Here is a 7,707-nt window from a genome sequence, read left to right on the forward strand (position 1 = left end):
TCTTGATTACACACAATTCTTTAATTTCGCACACCAATGTCATTTTAAACAAATGATTAATCCTTTTTATGTGCTACTTTTTTCTAGTTTTCAACTTTTCTCAATCTTTAGCTTTATTTTTGGCCCAAGACTTTCATTTCTAAATAAATTGAATTTGAAGAAAACACAAAAAAAACCTATATTTTATTTAATCTCATTCAAACTTTTTTGATTAAATTTTCACATCATTTCATCTTAAAATGAATGGATGTGAGTTCTTTTTTCTTTACCATCCAAAACTTTCATAATTTTCGCATCATTTCACCTCAAAATATTCTATAACTTTATATTATTTTTTTCATTTCTGTTTTAAATTCTACTCTCGTATCAATATTTACATATATATTTATAATAGACATCTAAATATTGTTTTACTATATAAAAATTGTGATTAAAAATGGTTAGTAATAGTATAATTAAGTCACAATGAAAATTTCATTACTAATTATAACAACGTCCATCAATTTTCAATTATTGCCCAAAATTTTTAGTCTGGCTTAAATTATATGCCACGATCATTTTAATTATTAGTTGATCTTTGAATTTTTTTTCAAACAAACTTCAAATGAAGTTGAAATATACTACAGGGATTATGTAAAAAATAAAAGTTACACAGGGAGATAATTTGGCCGCGAACTATAAATTGTTTTGAAGGGTTTAACTACAAACACGTGCCTTGGATCATCGATAAGATGGTATCAGTTGTGATTAAAAATGATTTAAAGTTTTTTATTAAAAAAAAAAAAGGCGAATACAAATGTTATTACATCTTTCAACCATTTGAAGTACACAGTGCCAATTCAACGAATCATATAAAATTAGACTATTAGCAAATAGGAATTGGTGCTCCATTCCACTCCTCAAGCATTCAAAGATAGAGTCGATCATTTTTCCTTGACATAAAGCTGTAAATACCTTCTCGCACTCTTCTCCTGGAGATATCACCTTTTCGCCAGTTAGCAATCGTGTTCCTAACTCCTCTCTCACAAATTTGTATAATGGGTAGGATCTGCAATCCTTGATCTGATTTAATTTTAGAATTTCCGCTCTCATATGCTAGTCGTACGTTTTCAACCTCTTCGGTAAAATTTCCTTCAATTCCTCTTCGAAAGCACCAATCTTTTGGAAGATTGAAGTGTTGCATTCATTTCGTTATCATCATTTTCAAGTGCACGCTCAACGAGAATTGTCTCAGCTTTTGCATGAGCGGGTAAGTAGCACTGCATGGATCATCGATGTATGCAAAAGTGTATTCTCGGTCAACAACTTTGAGCAAATCTTCTCACAAAATCTTGATGGGTGAAGTGTGCCATTAGAAGATGTAGTCAACAATTTTTTTGCTACTTGGCTAACTGTGCTTTTTACGGTGCTCTTCAAGTTCTCCTCCAAATGCCTCAAGTCAATTGCTTGGCAAAGAGCAACTAAAAATGTGGAAGACATGAGTTTAAGAATATCAATGGCTTCAGCTGTTTTTCTTGAGGAAATTAAACCAAGAGAGTTAACATCTTGGTTGTGCTGCTCAGCGCTCTGGACATGAGTAGTCACTGGATTTGCAAGATATTGAAGTTCAGAGCAGTACGAAGCCATGGCAATTTCAGCACCTTTGAAGCCGTAATCCAAACTAGGGTTTCTACTTGCAGAGAGATTAGAAGGCAAACCATTATTGTAGAAATCATTGACTAATTCTGAAAATTGCGCAAACATGAGCTTTCCAATTGATGCAATGGCCAAACGAGTGTTGTCCATTGAAACTCCAATCGGTGTTCCTTGGAAATTTCCTCCATGTAATGCCTTGTTTCTTGAAACATCAATCAAAGGGTTGTCATTGACTGAATTAATTTCACGTTCGATCGACTTCGTGGAGAAACGAATCACTTCAATCAAGGGACCCAACCATTGAGGAGAAGTTCTAAGAGCATAACGATCTTGTTTGGGCTTTTGGAGAGGATCCATTTCATGCAATTTCTTAGCAGTTTTCATGTAGGAGCTTCCATCTAAAATATGCTCCATGATTGCAGCTGCTTCAATTTGACCAGGGTGATGCTTCAACTTATGGGTCAAATGATCAGTGAATTCAGGCTTTCCTTGCATAACCTCGGCAAAAATGGCAGATAAAATTTCGGACAAAACAGCCAAAATATTTGCCTCGAAGAGAACAATGGAAGCCAATCCAGAACCAACAGCAGTGCCATTGACAAGGGCAAGACCTTCCTTAGGTTGCAACTCAAAGAACCCAGAATTAATACTAGCTTGTTCAAAAGCAGCCTTTGCATCAAGGGTTTCTCCATTGGGTCCGATAGCTTTTGAATTGTGACGACCAGTAAGCAACCCTGCAATATAAGACAATGGAACCAAATCCCCAGAAGCTGTAATTGTTCCTCGAAGTGGCAAACATGGAGTAACGTTGTGGTTCAAGAGATTAGCAATTGCTTCCAAAATCTCGAATCTAATGCCGGAATAGCCTTGAAGGAGAGTGTTGATTCTCACCAACATGGCTGCTCTTGTGGCAGAATGAGGCAAAGTGTGACTTGATTCCGTGTCATTCCCGAAGATGCCAGAATTCAAGAATCGAATAAGCTCCTTCTGAAGAGCTCCACCTTGATTGGTCCTTCTATGAGAAGTGGCACCGAAGCCAGTAGTGACACCATAACTGTCAGTACCTTTGCTCATGCTGTCCATGACCCAATCACTACTGGCTTTAACACCAGTCCTCGCAGACTCGGCCAGTTGTACGACAACATTATTATCACGAATGGCAATAGCAGCGACTTGAGAAATGGTGAGAGTCTGTCCTCCAAGCTTAACCAAAGGCCTTCGATACTCTTCCACCATCCGCTTCACCTCATCCAAATGACTTCCCTTCATGGAGTCAGCCGCCAGACCCCAGTTGAGTGGATCCCGATGGCTGCTGCACAAGCTCTCCAGTGAACCATTTTGGTGATCAGCACAAACCTTTTGGGCCATATTGTATTTGTACAAACAAGGATGAGAGTGAAGATGGTGTATGTTTGTGTGTCGAGGGAGTTAAGAATCTGTGGGTTCGGATTTGAATCGGTGATTTTGCTCCTGAGTTTTGAAGTGAAATAGGAAGAAGGCTGTGGTTAAATAGGGAGTGTTTTGAGTGACCAAAGGAAAAGTGGGGTGGGTTAGGTAAGGACTAAGGAAGAGCTGAGGAAGGAGAGAGCTGGGAAGTTTGGTGTGGAAATTATAATATAAAAAGGTCAAAGTAAGAATATGTATAATAATCCCACTATTTCATTGTGTCAATATCGATGTGCTTCATTCAAACGTGAATTTCCTTGACTCCAGCTTTGTTTTTTTCAAGACAAAAAGGGTTTTTGGTTCATTTATATATATATTTATAGTAAAAGATACCCTTACATGCAGTAGTTTTAAAAAAACATTATATTCAAGCTCCTTTAATTACTTTTCAAATTTCCTGTCTAAGGACACGACTTAAAAGGTCCTATGTAGCTTCAAATGAAAATAATAATCTTGTTTGTGAACACAATATTCGTAGTACTATATATGTATACACATACATTTCATTTTTTTATGCAAGTTTTTGTAGATTAGTATTGATTAAAAAATATATATTTTTTTTAGTTCCAATTAAGTCTATAAAAACTTTCTTTTACTATTAAATTTCTTGCTTTGTTATATAATTTCTACCGATGTTTAAAAAAAAACACGAAGTCAATTCTGAAAACTAAAAAATTATAGGTTTTTAAAAACATGTTTTTTGAAATTTACAAATTTGACTAAAAATTAAATTTTCTTACTTAATAATGGTGAAAATAATTATAAGAGATTGTGAAGAAATAGACTTAATTTTCAAAAATAAAAAATTACCCAACAGGCCTTAATTATTTTAGTTTTGAAAAGACTAAAACTAAATTTAGTACATACGACAATGGTTCAATTAGCCTTTAAACAAGAATCTAGCTAAAAGAATCGAATTAATTATTAAACGTCAAAATGAGCATATTTCAATTGACATAGGCTTGTTCTATCAATTTGAACTCGAGGTCAGAGATTTGATTTTCTCACCTTACTTAAAAAAAAGGAAAAAAGAAAAAGAAATATTAACTAATACAACACACACTACTACGCTTGAGTTAGCTCACATATTTTCTTTTATTTCTTATGAAGTCCTAAACTATGTTATTGTCAACTAATACTACGTTGATTATATAAATAATAGTATTTTGTCTACATTAAGTGCAATATTTATATATAAAAATTTGTAAAATATATTTTTATTTAATTGAATTTGCGTATCAAAAGAATGTTAAGAATATTTAGATGCAAAATATGTATGTAGTTGAAAAGTATGTAACATATAACAAAAAAAAACCATAAAATGAAGATTTTTTTGTAGAACATTTCCTAGAAAAATTAGTGAAAACTGAAAAATTGTTATCTGATCATCCTCCAAATTTAGAGGAATTGAAAGTGAATTTATTGAAAAAATGTGGTGACATTCCATTGGCCGCTAAGATGATGAAGGAGATTCAATTAAAAAAATAGTGACAGAGTAAAAGCACAGAGCAACAACATGAAAAAGAAGAAGATGATAAATTTTTTTTATTTCTCTTTGGTTTTTCATTTTATTTAACCATATTTCTTTAAGAAATGTAACGAGTTAATTGTTGTTCATTACCAAAAAAAGATATAAAGAAAGAACGAAAGAAAAACTTTAAAAATTAAAAGAAAAAATTGCAATCCATATTTTATTCAAACAAAGATAGGTAGAATTATTGAATAAAAAATTTTCAAAACAAAAATAGTAATCACAAAAGTAGATTATTTAGAGTTCAAAAAACTATACCAAATACTCAAAACATATGAACTCAATTCCGCACCTCAAATACAGACATATGAACTCTAGACATCCTATTTTAATTTAAAGTCCCAAACAGCTCTTCAATGTTTATCACTGTTTCTTTTTTTCTATTTCTGTAAATAGTTTGACATTTTTTTTATATGTGAAAATTTTCCGATGAAAAACTATCGCGTGAAAAAAGCTGACAATGATATGGCAATGGTGGGACAAATTGTGAAATTTGACTAAACTATATAGGCCAAATTAAAATTTTCGAAATGATGAGACTAAGTTACAACTAAAAGCACAAGGACTAATTTAAAATGTTTAAACTAATAAAAGACCAATTTTATAATTAATATTTTTAATGAGTTGAGTGAAAGTCCGATATGCTTCATATAGGTGTTAGATATATGTATAGTTTTGATTATAAAGAACGAATGGAATCGCCTATCATTTTGGACACCCACATAACTTTAATTAATTCAATCCATTTAGCTCCTTAATAAAAAAATAGATCATGACTTAGAAAAAGGAAAGGTGAAAGAGAGAGAGATGGGTTGGTGATCAACATAATTAATTGGATTCCTAATTTTTATTACAATGATGATTAATTTTATAATTACTATCATTCGATCAATTTCCACGGGATTATTACAGTGTTTTCACCTCTTTTTACATTTTTTTTTAAATCATGAGATGAGAGATCGAACTTCCGACTTCAAAAAAGTACATATCAATTACTGTGGAACTGAATTGCTTTGACTCGATTTTATACCTTTACTACTAATGAAACTAACGTATTAATATGAGACTTTCATTAATTTGACGGTCTGTTTTAAGAATATATTTTATTTGGTCTGTTTTCAAATACATTATTTTGATTCAATTACTCAAATTTTGTATACTGATTAGCAGTGGCACATCTTTTAAATTTACATAACATTTTTTTGAAGCTATTAAGTAGGTTAGAAATGTTGAGCTTAATTCCAATTTTAATACTTGTTAAAAAAAAGTAAAGGAAAAAAAGGTAATTCTTTTAATATAAAATTAGAAGAGAGAATATTATATTTAAAAATTAAATTAAATAAGAAAGTGCAGAGAAGCAAAACATTATTTAAAAATAATAATAATAAAATAGCCAATCCCTAAATCTTAACCATAATTATTTTAGCATAGACTCAGAAAGTAGTTGACATAGTCTTTCGTATTAAAGATCAATCGATCCCCATCTCCACAATGTTGTACTTAAAAACCATAATTATTTTATGTTAAAATGTCTTTTTGGTCTCTCTAGTTTGAAGTTGGTTCAATTTTAGTTCTTGTACTTTGAATAATTCTTAAATTTAGTCCTTACTACTTGTTTATATATTGTTGATTTTCTTTTCGTTATTTATTAACATTTTCACTATAAATTTTGAAAACATATTTTCATATTATACTTTTTTTTGTATGAAAGTTGTTATTATTATTATTTAATCTATTTCGATCAAAATTAACATTGAAGGATTAAATGTAACTTTCTTTTAAAAGTACATGGACTAAAATACGACATTTGAAAATATAGGGTCGAAAATTGAACAAATTCATAGTAAAAAGATCAAAATTATATTTTTAATTATTATTTTAATGTATAAGTAATTAACTATAATTATTTCAATATGTAAAGGGAGTACAGCTCAATAATCATTAAAATGTACTACCTCTCTTAAAATTGGAGGTTCAAATCTCTCCTACCACATTTGTTGTTCTAAAAACCAATAATTATTTTAATGTATTGGCAACTACCATTAAAAATTTTAATTTTAAACATGATAAAAAGCAAGAGAAGATTAGACAATATAAACGTAACCATAAATTCATAAATGACTACAATTTTGTTTTTGAGTACAACAATGATAAAGATAGGAGATTGAACCTTTGACAACTTCTTGAATCGGAACGCATGTTAATACCATTGAACTAAGATCAGTTTTGGATTGACAACAAATTGGTAGACAACAGAATCGAGGAAATATTTTAATTATTTGGATAAAAATTTTGGTCTTCCAAGGCCAACAAAGACCAACAACGCCCAAACCAGCCGCCAAAAGAAGTCTATAATATTAAAACTGTATTTTTGACCATTGAAAAAAATGAGAGAATTAAAATATATAAATAATTTCCCAACCACCAATTATATTTGCTTCCTTGTTAGTGGTGTGTTGTTTCCACCAATTTCCTTCACCCAACACACAATCATACACCAAAGCTTTTCCTATTAAAGGAGCTTCCCACTCGGACTCTCACCAAAGCACTCTCATTTTACTCAATTCTTCTCTTCATTATTATTTCATTCTTTCTATTCTCTCCCTTTTGGTCCATTCTTTTCCTTCTTCATATCGCCATGGCTCGCCAAAATGGTTCATTAGAGAACTTCTGCACAATCGGTCAGGATCCACTCAACTGGGGTGTGGTGGCTGAGTCCATGAAGGGAAGTCATTTGGATGAGGTAAAGCGGATGGTGGAAGAGTATCGGAGGCCTTTGGTGAAGCTTGGAGGAAATACTCTCACCATTTCTCAAGTCGCCGCCATTGCCACTCGTGATAACGATGTCATCGTAGAACTCGCCGAGTCTGCTAGGGCTGGTGTCAAAGCTAGTAGTGATTGGGTCATGGAAAGCATGAGCAAAGGCACTGATAGTTATGGTGTCACTACTGGGGTGCCACTTCTCATAGAAGAACCAATCAAGGTGAGGCTCTTCAGAAGGAGTTGATTCGGTTTTTGAATTCTGGCATCTTTGGGAATGGCAGTGAGTCAAGTCATACATTACCTCACTCTGCCACGAGAGCAGCCATGTTGGG

At 32.3% G+C, this 7,707-nt stretch overlaps 2 pseudogenes; one reads left to right on the forward strand and one right to left on the reverse strand.

Moving 5' to 3' along the window:
- Positions 1-741: 741 nt before the first annotated feature.
- On the reverse strand, positions 742-3,126 carry LOC120070359 (annotated as a pseudogene).
- A 4,039-nt stretch (positions 3,127-7,165) lies between these two features.
- LOC120080493 lies at positions 7,166-7,701 on the forward strand (annotated as a pseudogene).
- The last annotated feature ends 6 nt before the right edge of the window (positions 7,702-7,707 follow it).

Source organism: Benincasa hispida, chromosome 1 (genome assembly GCF_009727055.1).
Source record: "Benincasa hispida cultivar B227 chromosome 1, ASM972705v1, whole genome shotgun sequence".
In the NCBI taxonomy this organism is placed as follows: Eukaryota; Viridiplantae; Streptophyta; class Magnoliopsida; order Cucurbitales; family Cucurbitaceae; genus Benincasa; species Benincasa hispida.